General features: G+C 53.5%; 1 long non-coding RNA gene and 1 other non-coding gene across 2 annotated transcripts in view; both read left to right on the top strand.

Annotated features, from left to right (window-relative positions):
• Positions 1 to 27,150, top strand: part of LOC119966864 — a 38,908-nt gene extending 11,758 nt beyond the window's left edge. The window contains exons 2-4 of the long non-coding RNA XR_005460866.1: positions 12,077 to 12,163; positions 26,212 to 26,379; positions 26,535 to 27,150. This is a non-coding gene — a long non-coding RNA (uncharacterized LOC119966864). The remainder of the gene's footprint in view (positions 1 to 12,076; positions 12,164 to 26,211; positions 26,380 to 26,534) is intronic.
• Positions 9,326 to 9,398, top strand: trnak-uuu. Its single transcript has one exon. It is a non-coding gene; the product is annotated as a tRNA-Lys (tRNA).
• Positions 27,151 to 27,644: the final 494 nt, after the last annotated feature.

Raw genomic sequence — 27,644 nt, forward strand, 5'->3', positions numbered from 1 at the left:
TACAAGTGAATAGGTGATGACTTCCGATGACGGGAATGTGCTGAGTAGTCGCACATCAGGTTGTTCTCCTCCGTAAGACAGAATAGGCATTTTTGACTGAATTCAGCCCACAAAATCGAACAAAACCATCCCCTCCCCTCAATGACAAGATATATAGGAAGAATGTGAGGAAGCAGCAGCTCAAGAGGCCACAGGGACCCCAAGAACTGCGGCAATGGACATAAGCGGTGAATAAGCAGGTTAGCAGTCCCCTGAGGTGAGAGATCCCCGGCCGCCCCCAAGAGAGGGAGGCCGATGGATGGAAGACGTTCTTCACCAGGGGACTGAAGGAGAGGAGAGGTGACATTAAGGCCAAAGTAAAGGCGGCAGTTAAGGTCGTAGTGGCAGAGACGCTGGCCACCATGATGGTTGCTCTCGACAGTTTGGGAAAGACATTGGAGGCCCAGGGGAGCACGATGGAGAAGCTGGAAAAAGCATCAATGGACAAGGGGGACTGAATCATTGGCCTGGAGTCTGAAGTTAAGAAGTTGCTAGTGAAAGGAAAGGTGGTGGACAAAGAAAATCGGTCAAGGCGGCAGAACATCAGAATAGTGGGTCTGCCAGAGGGAATTGAACAGCAAGAAGTCTTACAACACCAGGTTAAAGTCCAACAGGTTTGTTTCAAACACGAGCTTTAGGAGCATTGCTCCTTCCTCGGGTTGAAACAAACCTGTTGGATTTAACCTGGTGTTGTAAGACTTCTTACTGCGCCCACCCCAGTCCAATGCCGGCATCTCCACATCGAGGGAATTGAAGACAGGGAGCCAACCGATTATGTGGCCCAAAATGCTGAGCAGCCGAGTGGGGAGAGACAGCTTCTCCAAGCCGTCGGAGATCGACAGGGCTCACAGATAACTCCAGTCAAAACCCAAGGCGCGGGAGCAGCCGAGAGCGATCATTGCCAAGGTACAGGACCGGAAAAGAATCGTTCACTGGGCCAGACAGACAAAGGCTTGCAACTGGGAGGGGCATAAAACCAAGTCTACCAGGACATTGGGGAGGACTTGGCATTGCGCAGGGCAGAATTTAATCTGGCAAAATCGGCCCTATACAAAAAAAAAATTGAATTTGGGATTCTGTATCCAGCCAGGCTCTGGATAACATATCAGGACATATCTAGAGCAGTCTAGACAGATAGCAAGACAGACAGTGATGAGGAACGCATGGAGGAGGCAGAGGAAAACCAATGGACAATTTTGTGTGGGACTGCGTCGCTTCGTCATGAACAGGGAACCAGTTTGTAGAAATAAGGGGCTGAGTACAGCAGAGTCCTGGAGATGGTGAGGAGGTCATAGTGGGGACACTAGTGGAGTGAGTGTAGTAAGGGGTCAGACCAATACCATGACGGGGACCACGACACTAGCAGGAAAGCTAGTAGCAGGCAACGTGAGTGAGAGGGGGACCACAGCGTATCTCCCACTGAGGAGAAAGCATTGGTGGGAGAGAGGGAGGGGGACACAACACCAAGGGGAGGGGGGGGGGAGCTGAGGGGTAAACAGAGGGGGAGTACGAGGGACAGGGAAGGGGTGGGTGGCAGCGGGGGGCGGGGGGGGAAACAGAATGACAGGAGGGAAATGACTCCAGATTGGCTTCAGCAGGTCACTCTCCTAATCGTGGAACAAGATGACACCGCAAGTAGCCACTTTGGAGGTCCCTGAGCAAAGGGAAATCCCGGAGTGCAGGGGCTCACCCACATTCTGTACACCAACAAAGTTGGTGGCCATGTTGGATGGCTCCTGGACAAAGAGAAATCCCAGAGCACAAGGGCCCAGCCTCATGGTGAGTATAGTAGCGATGGCCATTTTGGATGTCCTCCTAACTAAGGGAAACCCGGAGTGCAGAGGTGCATCCACAAGGTAAGTATGGTTGATCCCTCAGGATGGGAGGGTGGGTGTACAAAAAACCCCATCAGAACAGCAACCTGATACGTCAGGGGACTTAATGGCTCAGTGAAAAGATCCAGAGTCTTTGCCCACCTGAAAAGTATGAAAGCTGACAGTCTTCTTCCAAGAGCTGCCCCTCAGGGAGATGGACCGACTGTGAGTAAGGAAGGGATGGGTGGGACAGACGTACCATTCATGAAACGGGCTGAGAGCCAGGGGGTTAGCTTTTCCAATCAGTAAAAGGACGATGTACATAAAGATGGATATGGACCAAGGGGGATGGTACGTCATAGTCAGTGGTGTCGTAAACGGTGTACCAGTAGTCCTTGTCAATGTGTGTGTTGGAATGACATGGAGTTTGAAAAGAAGATCAAGACGGAAATCCCTGACATAGATACGGACTGACTGATCGTGGTGGGGGCGGGTGGGGGGCTGTACTTTAACTGTCTACAGAACCCACTGAAGGACATGTCAAACACCAGAATGGGGAAAATGGCAGGCATGGCTAGAACTGGGAAAATTTATGAAACAGTTGGGGGCAGTGGACCCATGATTGTTCATTCACCCAGGTGAGAAGGAATTTTCTTTTTTCTCACAAGTACACAAGGTCTATACCCATACTGACTTATTTGTAGGGGCGAAATCAGTGCTTCCAGAGATACTACATAGAACATAGAACAGTACAGCACAGAACAGGCCCTTCGGCCCTCGATGTTGTGCCGAGCAATGATCACCCTACTCAAACCCACGTATCCACCCTATACCCGTAACCCAACAACCCTCCAACCCCAACCTTACTTTTTAGGACACTACGGGCAATTTAGCATGGCCAATCCACCTAACCCGCACATCTTTGGATTGTGGGAGGAAACCGGAGCACCCGGAGGAAACCCACGCACACACGGGGAGGACGTGCAGACTCCGCACAGACAGTGACCCAGCCGGGAATCGAACCTGGGACCCTGGAGCAGTGAAGCATGTATGCTAACCACCATGCTACCGTGCTGCCTATACTAAGGGCAGAATACTCCATAATTGTAATCTGTGACCATGCTCCACATTACATGGATATGAGGTTGGATACGGATCATGCCCAATGCCCCACGTGGAGGTTGGACACTACCCTCATGGCCGACAAGGCCTTCTGCCAGAGAGCATCACAGGCCCTAGACAAGTATATTACTAGCAACCGTAAATGGGGAGATCTCACTTTCCACTCTCTAGGAGGTGCCAAAAGGTTGTAAAGAGATGAGAAATTATCATCTATAAGGCACGTACGGACAGGGAAGAGAGGGCAGCTAGGCAGCAACTGATCAACTCCACTCTGGAGGTTGACAGAAGGTCATCCAAGGCCCTGACCATAGAGCTTCTGGTCGAGGGAAAAGCTACAAATGGACTTTAACCTGCTATAAAGCAGTGCACCAACTCTGCCGGACACGGAGGACACTGTATGAACATGGAGACAAAGCCAGCCAGCTGCTGATTCACCAGCTGTGAAAGAAGGCAGCAATGAGGGAAAGAGCACAGGTGAAGGATAGCAGAGGTGCACTGGTAGCCAAATCAAAAAAGGTCAGCAAAACATTCGAGGCCTTCTATCAGGGGTTGTACACCTCCGTGCCCCCAACTCAGAGATGAAGTAGTTCCTGAACAGACTGGACACTCCAGCCATTGGGGCGATAGACGGAGGGGGATGGAAGCACCATTAGGCCTGGGAGATCATGGAGAGCATCAACTCCATGCAGGTGGGGAAGGCGCTGGGACCAGATGGATCCCTGGCGAACCTCTATGTGATGATATGATCTGCATACTCGTCTGCCATTGGGCCAGAACGTCGGCTTACCATTGGCCCTGGTCGGTCATGTGCCTCTCGGCCAATCTCTGAGTTAACCACGCCTCTATTAATGAGGTATAAATGCTCAAACGCCTGACGATCGTCCCTTTCCACTGTAGACGATCGCAGAGCTGTGTTCTAGTTAATTAAAGCCAGACTTTGGTAAATCACTCGCCTCGCGTGCAATTGATGGTACATCAATTTAATTAACTACGACTTTGAAGATGGAGTTCCGCATCAAGCCCGAATGCCTCCGCATCAGCCCGCAAATTCCGAACTCTGCAGAACTTTTCCAACTCTGGCTGACTTGCCTCGAAGGGTTCCTAGCATCTACAACCACCCCCCCCCCCCCCCCCACCGGGGCACAGAAGCTGCACGTCCTCCACTCCAGCGTGGGTATTGACGCTTACGCCATAATCAAAGAGGAAACGGATTTTGATGACGCTATACAAAAGCTAAAAGGACAATTCATCAAACCGATCAACAGGGTATTCGCTCGACATCTGCTGGCCACCAGAAAGCAGGTCCCCGGTGAGTCTCTAGACCAATACGCCCGGGCCCTCTATGCCCTGGGGAGAGGTTGCGCCTGTGTAGCGGTGTCCGCTACGGAGCACATGGAGCTACTCATCAGAGACGCTTACGTGGCTGGGATGCTGTCTCCCATGATCCGCCAGCGGATGCTGGAAAGAGACGAACTCAGTTTAACGGAGACGCTGACTCTCTCCGCCTCCCTGGAGGTCGCAGATCTAAGCGCTCGCACCTATGACCCTGGCCAGGCCGCCTCCTGGCACGCTTCCCACCAGCCACCCGCCGCTCCCGGCCTCCCTCAGGCTTGTGCCACGGGGCGCCCCGATAAATCCGCGGGGCCCCGCTGCCACTTTTGCGGGTACGCTAAACACCCTCGCTCGCGCTGCCCAGCCCGCTCCGCCCTCTGTAAGAGCTGCGGGAAGAAGGGCTACTACTCCACGGTCTGCCAGGCCAAAACGCTGGCTGCAGCGCTTCTGGAAGCTGCACAGCACTCTTCCCCCCCCCCCCTCCCCCAGGCCTCTGCAAACGGCCTGTGTGCCTCTCTCTCTCCTCCCCGGCCCCTCCAGGCTTCTGCCAGCCTGCCCCGCACGTTTCTCCCCCCCGCCCCCGGGCCCCGGCGCCCGACCGGCTCGCCTCTCCGGGCCCTCCCGGTCCCTGCCTGCCCGCAGCGCGACTCTGCTCCCCCCGCCCCCGGCCCCCCCGCACCCGGCCTGCGCGCCTTACCTCCTGCCGCAGCTGCTGCACCTAACCGGCGTCCTGGAGCCGGCCTGAGCGTCCCCACAGCTGATGCACCTAACCGGCGTCCTGGAGCCGGCCTGCGCATCCCCACAGCTGATGCACCTAACCGGCCTCCTGGAGCCGGCCTGCGCATCCCCACAGCTGATGCACCTAACCGGCGTCCTGGAGCCGGCCTGCGCGTCCCCACAGCTGCTACACCCGGCCCCCCGCACCCGGCCTGCGCGCCTTACCTCCTGCCGCAGCTGCTGCACCTAACCGGCGTCCTGGAGCCGGCCTGAGCGTCCCCACAGCTGATGCACCTAACCGGCGTCCTGGAGCCGGCCTGCGCATCCCCACAGCTGATGCACCTAACCGGCCTCCTGGAGCCGGCCTGCGCATCCCCACAGCTGATGCACCTAACCGGCGTCCTGGAGCCGGCCTGCGCGTCCCCACAGCTGCTACACCCGGCTCGCCTCCTGGAGCCGGCCTGCGCGTACCCACAGCTGCTACACCCGGCTCGCCTCCTGGAGCCGGCCTGCGCGTCCCCACAGCTGCTACACCCGGCTCGCCTCCTGGAGCCGGCCTGCGCGCCTCATCTCATCAGCTCACAGCGCCGGCAACGCTAGCTCCGCCACCAGCGGCCACGAGGGCTTCCTGGGCACCGCCATCTTGGGGTGCCGACCCCACGTGCGGGTCCTGGGCGCCGCCATCTTGGAGCCCCGACCCCACGTGCGGATACTGGGCGCCGCCATCTTGGGGAACAGACCTCACAGGTGGATCCTGGCCACCGGCTTCCAGATCTGCCACGCAAGGTCCCTCCAGCATCGACTCGGACGGCGACGACGGATTTTCTCCACGGCTCACGGCCGTTCAACTCGACCAGTCTCATCCACGCACACTCGCCAAAACGACTACGCTGATCCACCTCAACGGCCATGAGACGGACTGCCTGCTGGACTCCGGGAGCACGGAAATCTTTGTTCACCCTGACACGATAAGACGCTGCGCGCTCCCTGTCCATCCCGTAACACGCAAAATCGGTTTAGCCTCAGGTTCGCACTCCGTCCACATCACCGGGTGCTGCACCGCGGACCTCACAGTCCAAGGGAAGGTTTTTACAAATTATAAATTCCTTGTCCTCCCTGACCTTTGCGCACCGGCGCTCCGAGGACTGGACTTCCAGTGCAACCTGCAGAGCTTGACCTTTCAATTCGGCGGCCCTATACCCCCCCTCACTGTCTGCAGCCTCGCGTCCCTCAAAGTGGACCCTCCCTCCCTGTTTGCTAACCTCACCCCCGATTGCAAACCCGTCGCCACACGGAGCAGACGGTACAGCGCCCAGGACCGATCCTTCATCAGGTCCGAGGTCCAGAGGTTGCTGACGGAAGGGGTTATCGAGGCCAGCAACAGTCCCTGGCGAGCCCAAGTGCTGGTGGTCCGGACGGGGGAGAAAAACCGGATGGTCATCGATTACAGCCAAACCATCAATCGGTTTACGCAACTGGACGCGTATCCTCTTCCCCGTATTTCTACCATGGTAAACGAGATCGCGACATACAAGGTCTTCTCAACTGTGGACCTGAAGTCCGCTTACCACCAGCTCCCCATCCGTGCAAGTGACCGACTGTACACCGCGTTCGAGGCTGACGGGCGCCTCTACCACTTCCTTAGGGTTCCGTTTGGTGTCACAAATGGGGTCTTGGTCTTCCAACGGGAGATGGACCGAATGGTCGACAAGTACGGATTACAGGCTACCTTCCCGTATCTTGATAATGTCACCATCTGCGGCCACGACCAGCAGGACCATGACGCCAACCTCCAGAAATTCCTCCAAACCGCAAAACTCCTTAACCTCACGTACAATAAGGATAAATGCGTGTTCAGCACCGACCGCCTAGCCATCCTCGGCTACGTAGTGCGTAACGGAGTGATGGGCCCCGACCCCGAACGCATGCGCCCCCTGATGGAACTCCCTCTCCCCAATACCCCCAAATCCCTCAAACGCTGCCTGGGGTTCTTCGCATACTACGCCCAATGGGTTCCCAATTACGCTGACAGGGCCCGTCCCCTCATGCAAACCACGACCTTCCCGCCGTCGACGGAGGCCTGCCAGGCCTTTAGCCGCATCAAAGCGGACATCGCAAAGGCCACGATGCGCGCCATCGACGAGGCCCTCCCTTTCCAGGTCGAGAGCGACGCATCAGAAGTAGCTCTGGCGGCCACCCTGAACCAAGCGGGCAGACCCGTGGCCTTCTTCTCCAGAACTCTCCAGGCTTCCGAACTCCGCCACCCCTCTGTGGAAAAGGAAGCCCAGGCCATAGTCGAAGCGGTGCGATATTGGAGGCACTATTTGGCCGGCAGGAGGTTTACCCTCCTCACAGACCAACGGTCAGTAGCCTTCATGTTTGATAATGCACAAAGGGGCAAGATCAAAAATGACAAGATTTTACGGTGGCGGATCGAGTTGTCCATGTACAACTATGATATCTTGTATCGTCCTGGGAAGCTCAATGAGCCTCTTGATGCCCTGTCCCGCGGTACCTGCTCCAGCGCGCAGACAGACTGCCTCCGCCTACACCATTTCATTAAGGCCCGCAACCTGCCCTACTCCATCGAGGAAGTCAGATCAGTAACCCGTGACTGCCACATCTGCGCCGAGTGCAAACCGCACTTCTACCGCCCCGAGCGCGCACATCTGATCAAAGCATCCCGCCCCTTCGAACGTCTTAGCATTGACTTCAAGGGGCCCCTTCCCTCTAACAACCGCAACATTTACTTCCTGGCGATTATCGACGAACACTCCCGCTTCCCCTTCGCCATTCCCTGTCCCGACATGACCACATCGACCGTCATTAAGGCCCCACTCTCCATCTTCTCACTGTTCGGCTACCCCGCGTACATTCACAGTGATCGGGGGTCCTCATTTATGAGCGATGAGCTGCGTCAATTCCTGCTCGACAGGGGCATCGCCTCTAGCAGGACGACCAGCTATAACCCCCGGGGTAATGGACAGGTCGAGCGGGAGAATGGTACCATCTGGAAGACCATACTACTGGCCCTCTGGTCTAGAAATCTCCCTATTTCCCGATGGCAAGAGGTGCTCCCCGATGCACTGCACCCTATCCGCTCACTCCTCTGTACTGCAACTAATCAGACACCTCATGAGCGTCTTCTTGTTTTCCCCAGGAAGTCGTCCTCCGGATCCCCTCTCCCGACGTGGATGGTCACCCCCGGGCCCATCTTGCTCCGGAAGCATGTGCGGGTGCACAAGTCCGACCCGTTGGTGGAGCATATCCAGTTACTCCACGCTAACCCGCAGTAGGCGTATGTGGAATACCCCGACAGTCGGCAGGACATGGTCTCCCTCTGGGACCTGGCACCAGCCGGCTTGCGGCCCCCCCCACCACAGACCCCCCCTCCCCTTTTTCACCCCAGCACCCCACTCAGCTTCCCCATCCCTCATCCATGGCGTCTCCGCGGCCAGCTCAGGTGACGGAGACTACTCGAAGTATATCGCTCCCGGACTCCAGGGCATCAGCAGGACCATCAGCCGATCCGACGACAACTCCTCCACTACGGCGCTCGGCCAGGATGTCAAGGACCTTCAAAAGACTGATCGAATCCTTCTAGAGTTCTACAGCCCCATAGACTTTCTTTTTGTCAATATCGTAATATTATATTGAATGATTAAATGCTTTACTCTGATGAAGAGTGACCCAGCCTCGAAACATTAGCTCGGTTCTCTCTTCACAGATGCTGCCAGACCCACTGATATTTTCCATCATTTCCTGTTTTTTTTTTCAGATTTCGCATCCACAGTAATTTGCTTTTATATTGAACGATTTATATTGCTGTATGTTAGCAAGAACGAATCGGACGGGATAAATGATGGGGCGTTTTCCATGAAGATGTGGTGCAGACACACTTTTGCACCCTGAAACTGCAATTTGCATAATTTGCTCCTTTACTAGATGAGTTTTCTTGCGTTCACGCTCTCCCACAACAAACATCAGATGACACCCTTTATTCTATCTCTAAAAATAAAATTTGTGTCTCTGTTGCTTCCCACTCATCTCTCACCAATCAAAATGTAATCTTCAATGTCTCGATGTACCAGTGCAGGTCGCTGGGTAACAACAGTAGTCACATCACAAGTCACTTTTAAAAAGCAAGTACAATACTGAAGAATTTGAGAAAGGAAGCCAAAGGAAGGCTGCCGCTCTGCTTGTGAGGAAAATGAGCAGGAGAGGCTGATTTACCAAATAAGAAAATTCAAAAGGTACAATATGAGAGTTTGAAGTGAGCAATGAGGAATGTTTAAGAATGTGCCCTGGTAGCTCAGTCGGTAGAGCATCAGACTTTTAATCTGAGGGCCCAGGGTTTAAGTCCCTGTCAGGGCTTTCATTTTGTCTCAAGGCGCTTGCTCACCAATGAACAGTAGGAAAAAAGAATAAAAAATGCAGGATGATTTATGAAAAGTGGAAGAATTGTGACAATGTTGTGTTTGCCAAATTGCAACAGCCATCAAGAAGTTTTACTAGATTTTCGGTTAATGTAAAAACTCGCCCCTGGTCTTGTCCTGCATTATACCACTATAGTTTTCTGGTCATGTTTAATCACTTCAAAATTCGTAAAATACTTCCTGTTTGTTTACTTCTTCCCTGCAGGACTGCTATAAATTAATAACTTTCAGAAATTACTGCAATTTTTACACTTTCAAAAGCCCATTGCAGATGAATATTTTAATTTGCACTCTCAAAGTCAGCATAAGAAATGAAAAATACTGGTGTTTAATCAAAATAATTGAAATCTGTTCTAAACTTGCAAGCCCACAATCAAGTTTGGAGCTGTGGCTTAAATGGTTAAAGTGCCTGTCTAGTAAACAAGAGATCCTGAATTCAAATCTCAGCAGTGCCTTTGGGTCAAAGCTAGGACCCTGTGAAGAAATATTCCCAATTCAATGGTAAATGCAGAATACGTTGGCAAAATATCTGTGGCACTGAGATTCTAGTTTGCATAACCTTGATTTTTGTCAACCTTCCATAGCTCCCATATTTCATGCAACTTCCATTTTCCTCACCTACTCCATTGCATGTACTCCTCGCTTCAGCACTGAGGAAAGATCACAGGGATTTGAAACACTAACACTGTGTCAGGCTCCAAAGATATCCTCTCATTTTCTGAGCCTCAATCCTATCATTTTTACCTTCTCACGCAGAGTCGCAGCTTCCGCAGTATTTTCCTTTGAATGCATGACAGGATTTACCTGAGGAATTCCAGAAGGAACATTTTGACTCTTTCTCAGCGATATCTGTGAGCAACGATTGAATGATTAAATGCTTTACTCTGATGAAGAGTGACCCAGCCTCGAAACATTAGCTCGGTTCTCTCTTCACAGATGCTGCCAGACCCACTGATATTTTCCATCATTTCCTGTTTTTTTTTTCAGATTTCGCATCCACAATAATTTGCTTTTATATTAAACGATTTATATTGCTGTATGTTAGTAAGAACGAATCGGGCGGGATAACTGATGGGGCGTTTTCCATGAAGATGTGGTGAAGACACACTTTTACACCCTGAAACTTTGCAATTTGCATAATTTGCTCCTTTACAAGATGAGTTTACTTGCGTTCACGCTCTGCCACAACAAACATCAGATGACACCCTTTAGTCTATCTCTAAAAATAGAATCTGTGTCTCTGTAGCTTCCCACTCATCTCTTATCAAACTAAATGTAATCTTCAATGTCTCAAAGTACCAGTGCAGGTCCCTGGGTAATAACAGTTGTCACATCACAAGTCACTGGTAAAAAGCAAGTACAAGCTGAAGAATTTGAGAAAGGAAGCCAAAGGAAGGCTGCCGCCCTGCTTGTGAGGAAAATGAGCAGGAGAGGCTGAATTAACAATGAAGAAAATTCAAAAGGTACAATATGAGAGTTTGAAGTGAGCAATGAGGATCTTCGCTGAATGGGCCATGGTAGCTCAGTCGGTAGAGCATCAAATTTTAATCTGAGGGCCCAGGGTTCAAGTACCTATCACAGCTTTCATTTTGTCTCAATGCGCTTGCTCCCCAAAGAACAGAAGGAAAAAAGAATAAAAAATGCAGGATGATTTATGAAAAGTGAAAGAATCGTGACAATGCTGTTTTTGCCAAATTGCAACAGCCATCAAGAAGTTTTGCTAGATTTTCGGTTAATGTAATAACTCTCTCCTGGTCTTGTCCTGCCTTATACCACTATAGTTTTCAAGTCATGTTTAATCACTTCAAAATTCGTAAAATATTTCCTGTTTGTTTACTTCTTCCCTACAGGACTGCTATAAATTAATAACTTTCAGAAATAACTGCAATTTTTACAGTTTCAAATCCCATTGCGGATGAATATTTTAATTTGCACTCTAAAAGTCAGCATAAGAAATCAACAATACTGGTGTTTAATTAAAATAATTGAAATCTGTTCTAAACTTGCAAACTCTCAATCAAGGTTGGTGCTGTGGCTTAGATGGTTAAAGCACCTGTCTAGTAAACAGGAGATCCTCAAATCTCAGCAGTGCCTTTGGGTCAAAGCTATAAACCTGTGAAGAAATGTTTCCAATTCAATGGTGAATGCAAAGCATTTTAGCAAAACATGATGAGTTTACTTGTGTTCACGCTCTGCGACAACAAACATTTAAACAACAAATTTTACAGCAGCATTTAGCACAGTTTCGCAATATTACACACCCAGGTTCATTGTAAAGATTAATATATTGCACAGAGAATAACTTAAAAGGTTTTGATTCTTTATTGTTTCAGAAAAAATCATTCCAAGAAATTTACCATATTCTCAAAAAATTCAGGATATAAGGAGCAACAGAAGTAAAATTAGTTTCTGCTGACTGAGCTTCAGGAGGGTAATTCTGATAATCAGGAAATGTGATCAGATGGGGGTGATATTTAAAAGCTTCATACGGACATTATACATAATGGACAGAGTGAGATTTACTATCACTGACAGGAAAATCTGGTGAACTATTTCCTTAAGGTAATTATTTCAGCTCCAATGTCTGTTTCTCACTCCCTGCCTATTTGTTTTCAGACTGAGGGATAACAAACTGGGAGATTCAGGAGTGAAACTATTGTCTACGGCTCTGAGGAACCAAGACTGAAAAAAACAGGAATTGGAGTAAGTGCCAGAGTGTGTGAGATTGTGTTTTGAATAACTCGATGCCTGACACTGCATTATTCTAAAAAATATATTTTTTATTAGTTTTTGCATTTAATTGTGACTATATTGCACAAAACAAAGACAACAGAGTACAAAGTATAAACTGAAAAATAAAACGAAAGGAGGGGAAACCGGGCAATCAGTTATGAATACATAGGAAACATATATGCAGCTACGAGGCCTGTTTACATTGGGCCCCCAGTGGTCGGTTACAACAACCGTACTGTTTGACTATTTACATGTGGCTCGTGTATTGAGGTTCGGAAGGGTTAAGTTCCCCATGTCCCTCCTACATGTTATAAAAAAGGCGGTCCATAACCTGACAAGTCTGGTGCAAGGCCAGAACATGTGGGTGTGGTTAGCTAGGCCTCCCTGGCACCATTCACATTTGTCCTCCACCTCTGGGAAGAACCCACTCATACGCGTTCTGGTCAAGTGCGCCTTGTGCACTACCTTTAGCTGTATTTTGCTTGAGGCTCTGCCCTTAGCAGCTTCATTATTCCTCCCATGCTGGCTAGGAGTTTTGCGCTGTAGAGGATCAGGTCACTCCACATAGGGTGATACTCTGCTCCTTGTGTCCCCTCTGGATGCCTCTCTATCCTGCGCTGATCTGAGATTGATAGCCAATGACTCGATTGCCGGAATACCAGCGGGACAATGGGAATCCCTGCTTCGTGCCTCTGTACAGCCGGAGTACTCCGAATGGTGGCATTTATCTGTACCGTTCCTGTTGCTCCATGTGGTGCCTCCATTCGACTCTGTTGAAGGCCTTATATGCATCTAGGGAGATGATCAATTCTGGTATCTCCTCCCCGGGTGGGGTCATGACCATATTAGGTAGGCGCCTGATGTTCGTCGTTAGTTGCCTGCCCTTGACCAAGCCCGAATGAACCTCCACAACAACCTCCAGTCGCCTCGCCAGGACATTTGCCAGTCCGTGTTAGGAGTGAGATAGGTCAGTATGAGCTGCAGTCCATTGGGTCTTTGTCTTTTTTCGGGGACAGCGATATTGAGGCTTGTGCCAGTGTGGGCGGCAGTACCCTCCTTGGCAGCGAGTCATTGAACATATCCTGCAGGTGCGGGGTCAGTGCTGCCACAAACCTTTTATAGAGTTCCACCGGAAATCTACCTGGACCCGGTGCCTTCTCTGACTGCATGGAGTTAATGCTGTCCATGACTTCCCCCAGTTCTTCTGGTGCTTCCAGTCCCTGCCTCCTTTCCTCCCCCATCAATAGTATGTCCAGCAGATCCAGATACAGCTTAATCTTCGAGTCTGCCTCCGGGGGTTCGGAGATGTACAACTCATAGAATCATAGAACTTACAGTGCAGAAGGAGGCCATGCGGCCTATCAGGTCTGCACCAGCCTTTGGAAAGAGCACCCTACGCTTCCACCCTATCCCCGTAACCCATTAAGCCCCCCTAACCTTTTTTGGAATCTAAGGGGCAATGCAGCATGGCCAATCCACCTAACCTGCACATCTTTGGACTGTGGGAGGAAACCGGAGCACCCTGAGGTAATCCACGCAGACATGGGGAAAAAGTGCAAACTCCACATAGTTACCTGAGGCTGGAATTGAACCCGGGTCCCTGGAGCTGTGAAGCAGCAGTGCTAACCACTGTGCCACCATGCAACTCTCAGTAGAATGTTGCGATGGCCTCATTAGTTTTGTCTGGCATCGTGGCTGGTGTGCCATCCCTTCCCTCACTTGCGCTATCTCCCTCGTGGCTGATTGCTTTCTCAGCGTGTGAGTCAGCAGGCGGCTGGCCTTGTCTCCATGTTCATAAAAGGTCCACCATGTCTGGCAGAGCTGCTTTACAGCTTTCCCAGTGGAAAGCAGGTCAAATTCTATTTGTAGCTTTTCCCTCTCCGCCAGTATTTCCACGGAGCGGTGGAGTACCGCTGATCCACATGCAATATAGAGTCGATCAGCCGTTGCCTCGCCACCCTTTCCTTCCTGTCCCTGAGTGCCCTATACTCTACTACTGTCTCCCCCTTATCACCCACCGCCTTCAGTGCCTCCCAAAACGTAGAGGGTGAGGCCTTCCATTTTGGTTGCAAGTTGCATATCCGTCAATGGCGTGTGATATTCTTTTGCAGAACACCTCGTTAACGCAGATGGCTGTGTCCAGCCTCCATGGAGAGGATCTGAGCCCGGCCCATCTCCAACCTTGTGTCGATGTCGTGTGGTGCTTGATTGGAGATTACTATTGCTGAGTATGCCACCCCTATTACCTCCTGGAAGCATCAAATTACCAATTTAGGACTTTGTGGACCTGGAATAAGAGAAGTCCTTCTCTCTCAGATGGTTGAACATCCAGGGCTCTACCCCCCACCCCTCCATCTACTCCATGAGGTGTTCAGTTCCTTAACCATTGCCAATTATTTCCCTGATTTGGTTTGATTTGATTCGCTTCATTGTCACATGTACCGAAGTACAGTGAAAAGTCTTTTTCTGCGGCCAAGGAAACGTACACAGTACGTACATAGTAGACAAAAAAAGAATAAATGATACATCGACAAACAGTGATTGGTTACAGTGCGGAACAAGGGCCAAACAAAGCAAATACATGAGCAAGAGCAGCATAGGGCGTTGTGAATAGTGTTCTTACAGGGAACAGATCAGTCCGCGGGAGAGTCCTTGAGGAATCTAGTAGCTGTGGGGAGGAAGCTGTTCCTATGTCTGGATGTATGGGTCTTCAGACTTCTGTACCTTCTGCCTGATGGAAGGGTCTGGACGAAGGCAATGCCTGGGTGGGAGGGGTCTCTGATGATGCTGTCTGCCTTCCTGAGGCAGCGGGAGGTGTAGACAGAATCAATGTGAGGGTGGCAAGCTTGTGTGATGCGTTGGGCTGAGTTCACCACACTCTGCAGTTTCTTGCGATCATGGGCTGAGCAGTTGCCATACCAAGCTGTGATACAGCCGGATAGGATGCTCTCTGTGGCACATCCGTAGAAGTTTGAGAGAGTCGATGCAGACATGTCGAATTTATTTAGCTTCTGTAAGAAGTAGTGACGTTGTTGGGCTTTCTTGACTGTTGCATCAATGTGAGTGGACCAGGACAGACTGTTGGTGATGGTGACCTCCAGGAATTTATAGCTATCGACCATCTCCACGTCAGAGCCATTGATGTAGACGGAAGTGTGTGTAGTGCAACGCTTCCTGAAGTCGATGATCAGTTCCTTGGTTTTCCGACATTTAGAGAGAGGTTGTTTTTTGTACACCATGCAACCAAGTGATTTATCTGCCATCTGTAGTCTGATTCGTCGTTGTTTGAGATATGACCCACCACAGTCATATCATCCGTAAACTTATATATTGAGTTGCGGTTAAATCTTGCCACACAGTCGTGTGTGTATAGGGAGTAGAGTAGAGGACTGAGCACGCATTCTTGCAGGGCCTCGGTGTTGAGGAGGAGGTGCTATTGCCTATCCTGACAGATTGCAGTCTGTTAGTGAGGAAGTCGAGGATCCAGCTGCACAGGGAGGGGGCTGGGTTTGTCTGTCATTGGGTCCTGTACGCAGATGAAGTCTCCCCCTACTTCCCATTGATGAATCAGTGGGAGTCTAGGTCGGCGATTTCCGCCATGGTGTTTTTTAAGAAAGCCTGCGTCATCCCAGTTAGGGTCGTATATATTTAAAAGCAGCACCGGTGCCCCTTCTAGGATGCTGCTAACCATTACGTACCATCCCCCTGAGTCCGTCACTGTGTTTGTCGCTGTAAGGTTCATCATTTTGCTGAACAGTATGCCCCCCGTCACCCACCTTCCTCGTACCGAATCAAGCTTGGTACGTCTGTCCAATCCAGCTCCACCTTACTCTCAAGTCGGTCCTTCTCCCTCAGGTATGTCTCCAGGACGAAAACTATGTCGACCCTCAGACTTTTCAGGTGGGCGAAGACTCAGGATCTTTTGATCGGGCAATTGTGACCCCTCAAGTTCCGGCTGACTATTCTGTTTGGGGTTTCTGCCCCCCCCCCCCCCCCCCCCTCTCCGGGCAGGATCAGCCACACTTACCACGCCCCTGCACACTGGGGTTTCTCTTTGAGGGATATCCAAGATGGCTGCCATTTTCCTCTTTGTTCCAGCCCCCCCCACCAAGTGCAACTTGTTGTGACCAGCGTTCCACCTTCCCCCACTTAATTCACCCCCCCGAACCCCGAGCCCATCTACCCTTTCCGTCCCTTCTTTTCATCCCTTGCACCCCTATTGCCTCCCCCCACCTTATTCCCCCTCTTCTGCCAGGCACTCCCTCCCTTTTGGGAGCTGTGCCGTGCCCCACCCCCTCTTTTTACTTCCTCACTCTAGCATACTAGCCAGCATGGTGGCCGCCACTGGAAGCAGCTCCCTCTGTCCTCAGCCCGTTTTGTCTCTTCCCCATTTCTCTTTTCCATGTACCTCTGCTTTCTGGCCCCCAGGTTGTGTACACGTTCAGCCCAGAAAAAGAAAAGTCCCGTTTAAGAGTTCTTATTTGTCCGTCATTGCTGTCCTCCCAGCCCGTTTTCCTGGATGAACCCGTTTTCCTGGATGAACCCGTTCGCGTCCACCGGCGTGTTAGAATAGTGCTCTGTGTTACCATACGTTACCCGTTGTCTCGCTGGGGACAGCATGCAAAACCGCATCTTGTTTTTAAATAAAGCTGCTTTGGCCCCATTAAACTCTACCCAGTGTTTGGCCTGGTTGGCTCCAATATCCTGGTTGATGTGCATTGTATGGGGCGGCACGGTGTCGGTGAATTAGACATTATGAATTCTCCCTCTGTGCCCCCAAACAGGAGGAGGGGTGGGAGTGGGGGGAGGGGGTGGCTGTCAAAGCTAGATGGAGTAGGGGGGGAATATATGGGGGGGGGGGGGGTTCGACTGCCAAAGCTAAATGGAGTGGGGGGGGGGGGATGTGTGTGGGGGTGTGGGTTGGCGCCTGCCAGGGCTAGAGGGAGTAGCGGAGGGTGACCAGGAGATAGGCTGTGGAGTTGGGGTGTCCCCCCAGGGCCAGGCCATCTTGCTGCGCATCTCACTGACATCGGCCTTATGGGTTCTCCCACCTCCCCACATCTAGCTGGTTCCCCAGGCAGCACAGCAGAGGTGGAGGCCGCCTGCTGCGATGCCTGCTCTTTGACCTGGCTTCCCTTTGGTGACCGTCCTATGGAGCGACTGAGCCTGTGCAGACCTGACAGTCTCTTGGGTGTCCCGGGTGGTGTGGTGCCACCAGGTTCTGCCCGCTGCCCATCGGATGTGCCAGGGACAAGAGGGGGGGGGGGGGTGCTGCAGTGTTTTGGCACCTCCCATGCGCGATCCCCAGCACAGGCCCATCACCTCCTCCCTTGGGTTGGCCAATGGCCCACAGGCTACACCTTGGGACAGGGGTGTGGTGGAGCAAGCTCCAGGGGCTCCCCCACCATCTGGCTCTTCCAGTCCTGGAGGCCCACTCTCATGTCAACCAGGATCTCGATGCTCGTGGCCATGGGGCACAGGGACTGAGCCATCTCCCTCTGTGACTGTGCCACATCCACCTGTGACTGGCTCAGGTCAGCCAGCGCCCGTGCAATGCCGTCAACACCCTTTATGTCTGGTCAAAGCTCTGGAGCGTCACTGCAATGTCTAGGTGCCCAGGTACATAGCTGCCTGTGACAGGGCTGCCCTGTCATATGCCTCGGCCACTGCCCATACAGAGTGTCCCAGGCTTTGGACACCTTGAGCCGCGGTTGATACCTTAATCCCAAGGCCTACACCGCAGACACCAACCGTTCAGTGTTGGTCTGGGTAGCACACATGGTCTGCACCACCTGCCCTTGCAGGCAGTTGGACTCCTCCAATTGCACCTGGAGGCGCTAAATGATTACTGAAATCCCCTCATGTAGTCCCTGGCTCTGTGTCTGCATCTCCAGCATCGATGGGACTGCCCTTTCCAGAAGCCCAAGACCGGTCTGGACGGCAGCTACTACCAGGAGTCAGACTGCCCTCAGACCATCCGCCCGTGTAGGGATTCCTACCGCCTCCTGCTGTACCGCAATATGTGTGTGTGGTGCACACCGAGTAGTGCTCCAGGAGCCTCTTCACTATAATGCTCCACTGAGGTGAGTGTCTCTCGGCTGGTGGAGGGTGCTGGAGGCAGCTGTGATGGGAAGTCGGTGTCGTCCCCGGACTGGTGTGGGCTGCCCTTTGGGGGCTGGCATCGCTGTCCGGTTCCGCCTCTTTGCTCGATGTGTCCTATGTTTGTGGCCATGGACGGGGGAAACAATAGAAATGCCCGCCTCATTGGCAGGCGATCCGGCAAGACACAAGACATGACTCATGGTTGGATCGCGGTTGGGGGTGGTGGTAGAGGGGGGTGGTGGTAGAGGGGTGGGGTGATGGAGGGATTGTGTGGAGGTGGTGGGGTGGTGATGCTGGAGGGTTAGTGTGGAAGTGGAGGGGTTCTGGGGTGGGAGTTGTGGAGGGGTGGTGTAGAGGTGGTGGGGTGCAGGGGTGGGGTGGTGTTTAGGCCGAGGGGTGCTAGGGTGGGGTGGTGTTTAGGCCGTGGAGTGCTAGGGTGGGGTGGTGTTTAGGCCGTGGGGTGCTAGGGTGGGGTGGTGTTTAGGTGCTTTTATGCCACGTGTGCCACAGGGACACCGCAACTCAGCGAGGGCTCAAGGTTTCCCGATGTCGACCTCCGCCCACCGACCAGTGCATTTCACCGCACTGTGACAATGAGGGGCTGAAGGTTGGGCAGGCCCCCTCCAGTCTACTCTCTCTCTCTCTCTCTCTCTGCGGTTGTGCACCACCTCTTCAGACAGAGGAAGGACAGAAAATGCACAGTGTGAGGTAGTCGGACCCGGGCAGCACAGGGGATGTGAAGCTCGTGGCATGTGTGTGCAGGGTACCTGGATATGGCGGGCGGTATAGGTGTTGGCATGTGGTCCTGGGTGGGGTGGAATCAGACTGCCGGCGGGTGGGATTCGGTCGCCCTGAGTGTGAGTGAGGGTTACGGGTGTGTGGGATGGGGGTTGGTGCTAGGGGTACAGTGCTGGTCACTCACCCTGGCCGCCCAGAGGAGGTCATGCAGCTTTTTCTGACACTGCTGGCCGGTCCTGGCAGTGGGGCACGTGGTGCTCACGTCCATTGCCACCTGCGCCCAGGCCCAGTGTATGGCGGCGAGCGGCAGCATCCTTCCCTCACCAGGTAACAGGGTGCCCACCTCTCCTCCACGACACACTCCAAGGCCTTGAGCTCCGTGTCTGAAAAACGAGGTGCAGCTCTTTGAGGTGCCATCTTCTTGGCTAGAATGAATGTGTGTGGGGAACGGAGTGCCTATGTGCAGCTGCCGCTTGTCAGCCTCACGAGTTCCAATCGCGACCCCAGCGAATCGGATGCTGCTTTCCATTGGAATTGCAATAGTTTCACGTGGTGCTGGTACAAGCCCGTTAATGGATCTGAATTGCTCCGGGACCAGCACCACTTTCAAGGTCATAGAAACCACCTATTCAATCCTGGCATCGGAGAATCCCACCCAATTTCTTCCCACTCCATGTGGAGACTGTTGAGAATTTCAGATCCGTGTCTGCTTGATGCGGATACTGGGTGTTCCTTACCCCTGCAATGGACAGCTCTCACCCTGACCAACACAGAATTCCTACTGATGAGATGGATGTCGACTGCTCAATATGTGTTCCTTTTAAAATTAGTAGTCTGAGTTCTACTAAATGGGAATCCAAGTGTGTGCTTGAGCACTGAATTGGGAAAGTAGCAAGCAGCCTGTCCCTGGAGATCCTCCCATTTACCCTGTCACACAGACACGCAGAGGGAGTGACAGGCTTGTTGTTGGAAATGGAGCACAAATCCTGTCATAACCTAACATCCATGTATTTTTAATGGCTTTGTGAGCTACTTTGCTTTGTTGTTACTTTTAATGATTTCTGAATGTGGATCCAGAGGTCCATTTGTTCCTCATATTTGATTTGCGCTTTCTCCCCATGTCTGGGTGGGTTTCCTCCTACAGTCTAAAGAAGTGCAGGTTAGGTGGACTGGCCGTGCTAAATTTCCCCTTTTTGTCAAAAGGTTAGGTGGGGTTACTGGGTTATTGGGATCGGGTGGAGGCCTGGGGTTAAGTAGGGTGCTCTGTCTAGGGGCTGGTGTAAACCGATGGGCTGAATGGCCGCCTCCTGCATTGTAACTTCTATGATAATGCCTCCTTGATGGGGCCAGAGCAGTTCCTATGGCCAATCTCATGGCCGACATGAGGTCCTCCTTTATAAAGTCTGTGGGCGGGATTCTCCATTAATGGGGCTAAGTGTTGACGCCGGCGTCAAAACGGGAGTGTTGCACGCCGGCGTCAACGGTCGTTTCAGGGCCCAATTCTCCGGTCCACATGAGGCTAGCACGGGTGCAGTGGGAAGCGTGCGGGCGCGGCCTCAGAGCAGTGTCAGAGACGCGAGCTACGCAATCGCCGTGGCGCACATAAAGCGAAGCGAGCACGCAGACCGCCAGCGCAGCAAGATGGCGCCACGTCAAGCAGCGCCCCATGCAAGCCACGTTGGTCATGTGCCCTGTGCACCCATGCCAACATACACCCAAATGCTGGGCTGCATGCATCAGACCACCTAACAATGCTGTTATTTGTGTGAAGAGCACCCATAACCATCGAGAGCTGGCCCAAACCAGAGGGGGTGAAGCTGAATTGCGGCCCCTCACCGTGTACGAGCAGAGGGCACTGGACATAGCTGGTACACCCGAGGAGCGGGAGATTGCCAATGCCGAGATTGGGGGCGCGCCAACAAGTCAGATCCCCCCCCTCCTGCCTGGCCCCTTTCCCCTCAGCACTCTCCCCTCGGCACTGTCCTCTAAGATATTTCCCCTCAGCTCTTCCCCCTCGGCGCTCTCCCCTCCGCATTCTCCCCTCGGTGCTCTCCCCTCGGCCCTCTCCCCTCTCGGCCCTCCCCCCTCGGCCCTTACCTTGACCCACACCCCCGCCCACCTGCCGAACCATGATGGTGTAGCAGGGCCACACAACGATCAACCGGGCCCACCTAACAGACACCGCCCACGCCAAGCGCCAGGGCGGGCTGCCGACACAGATCAACCGGACCCATCAGGCTTACACCGCCCCCGGCAAGCGCCTGGGTCGGTAGCCAACAGGGACTCCAGCAGCAACAGGAGGGCAGCTCCAACAACAGCCCTCTGGCCCAGTCCAGCGACGAGGCCAATATCCAGGACAGCAGCACACAGGGGACAGACAGACACAACGCGCCTACACAGGACACAGCACACAGGGGACAGACAGACACAACGCGCCTACACAGGACACAGCACACACGGGACAGACAGACACAACGCGCCTACACAGGACACAGCACACAGGGGACCGACAGACACAACGCGCCTACACAGGACACAGCACACGGGACAGAGAGACACAACGCGCCTACACAGGACACAGCACAAGGGACAGACAGACACAACGCGCCTACACAGGACACAGCACACAGGGGACAGACAGATACAACGCGCCTACACAGGACACAGCACACAGGGGACAGACAGACACAACGCACCTACACAGGACACATCACAAGGGACAGACAGACACAACGCGCCTACACAGGACACAGCACACAGGGGACAGACACACACAACGCGCCTACACAGGACACAGCACAAGGGACAGACAGACATGAAAGAACAGAACACAACACCAACATGGAGGGGACGGACAGACAGGACACCGCACCCCAGGGCATCCCCGACTACAGGTCCAGTGAAGACTCTGAGGTTACGTCACAGCTATCTCCTCCACCCCCCCCCCCCCCCCCACCCCCGCCATCGCAGAGACTCTCACCTCAGTTGGCCATTTTAGTGATGAGGCTTCTGGGACACTAACTGGTGCGCACCACACAGCCGCTCCGGTACAGCAGGTGGAGGTAGGAGCAGCCGAGGGGCTGGACGGTCGGAGGGCGGCCCAGACAGGTCCCGATTCCTGGAATTCCCTCACCCACCCATAGACACGATGCAGTCAGGGACCCAGGGATGTGAGAAGAGGGTGACAGCCGGTTTCCAGCACCTGCAGACGCAGGTGGAGGAGTACATCCGCGTCCAGGGGCAGGAAATGGTGCCGGTCAGCAGTGCCACACAGGCCAACACCGCACGGATGGCGTCCGCGGTGGAGGCAATGGTGGCGACGGTGTCGAGCATGGGACTGAGTTTGCAGGGCCTGGGGCTATCTGTGCACACGGCCCAGGACAGGGCTGCCCTATCACAGGCAGCCATGAGCCAGAGCCAGCTGAACATCACAGAGGAGCTCAACAACCTGGCGCGGTCTCAGCAGGCCTTCGCTGAGAGCATCGGCGCCATTGGCCGGGTGATGGACAGCGTTTTACAGAGCCAGACAGGGATGGCCAACTCCCAGAGCTTCATGGCTTCAAACGTTCAGACCCTGGTCGATACCAGCGTGGGCCTCCAGGACTGGCAGCGCCAGGTGACGGGGGTGCCCCGGGTGCTGGATCCGCTCGCACCCCCGTCCCATGGAGAGGCCCGGGGCTCACCGGGCACCCCGAGGGAGGAGGAGGTGATGCGGCCCGTTCCGGGTCTCTCTGCATGGGAGGTCCCAGAACTCCGCGGCACCTCGGATTCCCCTCCCCAAACTGCTCCCCGCTCGCCGCCATCCCAATCGCCCGAGGTGCAGCCTGGCCCATCCAGGCGGGCCGCCTCGGGAAATGGCTGCCGAAGGGGACCCTTGTCACAGGGCAGGGGTCACAGGAGTCCGCCTCCAGTTCTGCTGTATCGTCTGGGGAAACGGGGCAGAAATGTACACACTGAGTAAGGCACAGAATTGTCAAATGGGCTAGGGCACATGTACAGGACGTCCATATTGAACACCTTTCACACCTAAGCTGCCTCTGTCCGATGTGTGAGGTGGTGGGGCGGGTCTGAATGCCAGTGTGGGTGAGGGGTGATGCGACGGAATGTTGAGATCCTGTGAGTGTGAAGTGTACCCCCCCCGCCACGGTTCTCCCACGCCAACCCGCACCTATCTATACGACAGGGACATGAGACGCAGTGTCTAGGCTGCATGCAGGGTCCACAGCTGGAGGCTCTTGATGTGGCCATGAGTCAGACATGGTCGAAGAATGTAGAGCTCAGAGCCCATGGCAGAGCGGGCTGTCATCATCCTCCGTGCCTTGTACCAGACCCATTTACACCATCAACCGTGTGACCCCCCATCCCGCTGTACCACAGGTGAATGTGTCATGAAGGGATGGTGGGGGGATGAGGGTGGTCGGTGGAGGGCGAGCTGCCGACCTCTGCTGTCTGTGCCCATGCCCATCAATCCTGCCACCCACCATGGTTGCTGAAACGTGCGGCTATCAGCGCCTCCCGTGCTTGCCGGCCCAGCCGGCGGCATCGGGCAGCATCCTGTTGCCGTCCATCCTCCATGTCCTGTGCATCGGCCCCCCTCTCGCCATCCCTCTCATCTGGAGAGGAGTGCCCTTCGTCCTGACCCTCCCCCTCCTCCTCCTCCAGCACATCACCCCTCTGCTGGGCTATGTTGTGTAGGACACAGCAGACCACAATGATGCGGCCGACGCTCACCGACGGGTACTGGAGGGCCCCTCCAAAGCGGTCCAGGCACCTGAAGCGCATCTTGAGCAGCCCAAAGCACCTCTCGACCACACGCCTGGTCGCACTATGGGCATCATTGTAGCGGTGCTCCGCGATGGTCTGTGGCCTCCGTATAGACGTCATCAGCCACGACCACAACGGATAACCGCTGTCACCCAGCAACCAGCCCCACAGCCGTCTGGGGGGGGGGGGGTCCCTCGAACATGTCAGGGATGAACAATTGGGCCAATATATGAAAGAGTCATGCACACTGCCTGTGTACCTAGCGCAGACGTGCATGAATGTCAACCTGTGGTCACAGACCACCTGCACGTTCATTGAGTACGTACCCTTCCTGTTCATGCACGTGGCCCTTTCATCCGATGTAGGCCGCATGGCGATGTGCACTCCATAGATCGCCCCCTGGGCCATGGGTATCTGAGTGATGCGCTATCAATTGTACTAAAGACACAAATGGGTACAAGAGAGGCTTTATTACAGTTAGATGTTTATTCTCCGACTGCAGCTGGTAGAATGGTTGCTCAGGAGAATTCATACATATTTATATGGCTCCTTATGGACGGAGCTAGCCGGCAGGGGCTACCGGTGAACCTGTAGTACAGGTACTGCTGTACATCCCCTAATACAGGCACACACACAATTAAACAGTGGATCACCACACTGAGCAACAGTGGCGGTCTGTGCTGGCATCCTGGTGGGCGCTGTCCACAGGGAATTGTATGTACCCGTCCGCGATGTCGTACAGCGCCTCAGTGATGGCCCGGATGCACCTGTGTACCAATGGCTGGGAGATGCCAGACAGGTCCCCAGTCAGCGACTGGAACGACCCCGTCGCAAAGAGGTTGAGGGCGATCGTCACCTTGTCGCCCACCGGGAGGGCATGTCCACCCCCAGTCCTACGTGGTGCCAGGTGTGCCATAAGGTGGCAGATGTGGCGACGGTCTCCCGTCTCATCCAGAATCTCCTCCTGCACGCCCTGTCCGGGAGGTCCTCAAAGGACATGCGGCGCCGGTAAACACGAGGCCTCATCGGATGCCTCCGTGGCCGTGGCACAGCCTCCTCCTCGGTATCATCGGGCTGTGGCTCCCCCATGTCGTGGTGCTCCTCCTGCGGCTCTCGGGCGTGTGGCCCTGCGGCTTTGGCAGCTTGCACATGCCCCACTGTGGCCCGCTCCACTACCAGGCTCCACTACCTCCCTGCTCCAGCTCCCACTGGGCCTCATGCAGGGCAGCGTCCCCCACCACGGTGGCCAACAACGCTGGAAGATGGCTAAACATTATACGATCTGCAGGTGGATGCAGACAGGGTTTCATCATTGGCATACTCCCCTTCCACAACCAGGTGCCATGGGCTACGTGTCCGGTCCGGTTGCCAGCACGTGCCTCACCCCCACCCCCTTGGTGCCCTGACACCTGTCCCCACTGCCAGGACCACCGTCTGGTGGCACTGCCCTCACCGGGGGCTGCCGTGTGTACTGCCCTGGACCTATCTGCTGGTGGGTGCCGCCAGCTGGGTTGGAGGGGGGGTGGGTGTGGCACACGGGAGGACGGCCGGGACGCCTCAGCCGCGACAGGGAACGGGATGGGTGGCCATCAGTGAGTCCGCCGTCATGGCGTTGGGCCGTTAGATCGGCTGTGCCATGGCGTGCCGTGGCCGTCCACACCCTTTGTCACCCCAACCGCTCCTTCACCAACCCCAACCCCCATCAGCGTATGTGTGGAAGCACCACTCCCCCCACTCGGGGGGGGCCTCCCTCCATACCGCCCGCAGCCACAGCCGGGCCATGACTGGTAGACGCTTTTGTATAGTAGATTAGAGCAGCGGCAGCGTGACATCCGGTCACGCTTGCGGGACTTCGGCCCATCCAGGCCGGAGAATCGCTGAGCCACCAGAGAGTTCCCGCTACAACCACTTGCCACGATTCTACATGCAGCGGGGCCTCAGAGAATTGCGTCCCGGCGTCGGAGCGGCGTGGCGGGATTCGAGCGCCCCCCCCCCCCCCCCCCCCAGGGATTCTCCGACCTGGCGAGGGCTCAGAGAATCCCGCACCCTGTGTTTTTGAGCTCAATTGAAATAAGTTGCATCCACTGCTCCGTCGTTGGTTTGGCCAGCGTTTGATTTGGCAATTCTGCCGGTCCGCCATTGCTCAGGTCTTTGTCCTCCTCTCCCAACTATTATTACTATTTTCTGGCTCTGTGGCTGGTTCGAAGACATTCCTCTGGATGCTGGTGGTTTGGGGTGAGGGTGGTTTTGTTTTTGTTAGTTTGGTATCGATTTACGCATTAAAAGGGCCTAAATTAAAGTTCAGCACATCGCCGCCACCGAAAGTCATTTTTATTTTTTATAGCGTTTTTTAATAAACACTGGAAATGTATAAAGATTCTTGTTAACTCTATTTTTCTCTCTCTGATTCTCAGGCTGGATAATAACAGTCTTACAGATTCTTGTACCAAGGATCTCGCTTCTGCTTTAATGGCAAACAAGTCATTGAAAGTTCTAACCCTGGAATCCAACTCCTTCACAGATGACTCTTATCCCACTTTTGAATTTCTCATAAAGAACTGGATGTATCCGAAACAGATCGAGTGAGTGTTTGTGTTAATATTTAATGTAATAAATGAAATATAAATAGGAATCAGTCACTGATACAGGTAACATTTGTCTTTAATTATTATGGAAATATTTTTACACTTGTTATTTAATCTATTAATTCCCTGTCTAATCTTTGAATTATTTTCAGTCTTTTGCAGAATAAATTCAGTTCACATGGATAGAAACTCGTGGAGTCGTTGAAGCAAAGTCGACCCAGACTTGATGTGCAATGTTTGAACAATTCTCCAACCAGAGATAATGTTCTGGAGCTGGAGTACAGACGTGAATCTAAACTGAAAATGAAAAAAAATGTTGCGATTTGAACATCCCCGCTCTTATTCTGTGAACGTTTTTCTCTGATTCCCTGTCCCTCCCCTTTAACCGGCCGGGCTCCAGGCTGAAATCCTATTGGCCGTTTCCTAGTTTCCAGCTGGAGCTGAGTGAGTGTCATCTCCCATTGTGATGTCAGAGGCCCAGCAACAGGGTCACCAGACTCCGCCTCCCGGCCCCACCAGACTCCGCCTCCCAGCCCCACCAGACTCCGCCTCCCGGCCCCACCGCGCTGCTGCAGGAGATCCGGGGCTGAATGTTCCCCAATGGGGCACTGGGGGGGATGAATGTTCCCCAATGGAAAATGTACAGACATGAAGGAGCCATGGTGGGGATCAGTCTGGACTGCAGTGGGACATTGACAATTACACACAGTACTCCTGAAGGCAGTGGCGTGGCACTGTCACTGGACTAGTAATGCAGAGGCCCAGGATAATGCTCGGGGGACCTGAGTTCGAATCCCACCAGGGCAGTTGGTGGAATTTGAATTCAATAAAAAATCTGGAATTAAAAGCCTAACGACGACCATGAAATCATTGTCGATTGTTGTAAAAATCCATCTGGTTCATGAATGTCCTTTAAGGAAGGAAATCTGCCATTCATACCTGGTCTGGACGTATAAGGGGCATCTTGACAAATACATGAATAGGATGGGAATAGACCCCGGAAGTGCAGATTTTAGTTTAGATGGGCAGCATGGTCGGCGCAGGCTTGGAGGGCCGAAGGGCCTGTTCCTGTGCTGTACTTTTCTTTGTTCTTTGTACATGTGACTCCCCTGATCTGGTCTAAATGTGTCTCCAAACCCACAGCAATGTGGTTGATTCTTAAATGTCCTAGGGGATCGGCAATAAATGCTGGCCCAGCCAGCGACACCCACATCCCATGAACGAATAAAAAAAACCTTCCAGTGACGAATCTGACTCTGCAA

The sequence above is a fragment of the Scyliorhinus canicula genome, chromosome 6 (assembly GCF_902713615.1).
Source record: "Scyliorhinus canicula chromosome 6, sScyCan1.1, whole genome shotgun sequence".
Taxonomy (NCBI): Eukaryota; Metazoa; Chordata; class Chondrichthyes; order Carcharhiniformes; family Scyliorhinidae; genus Scyliorhinus; species Scyliorhinus canicula.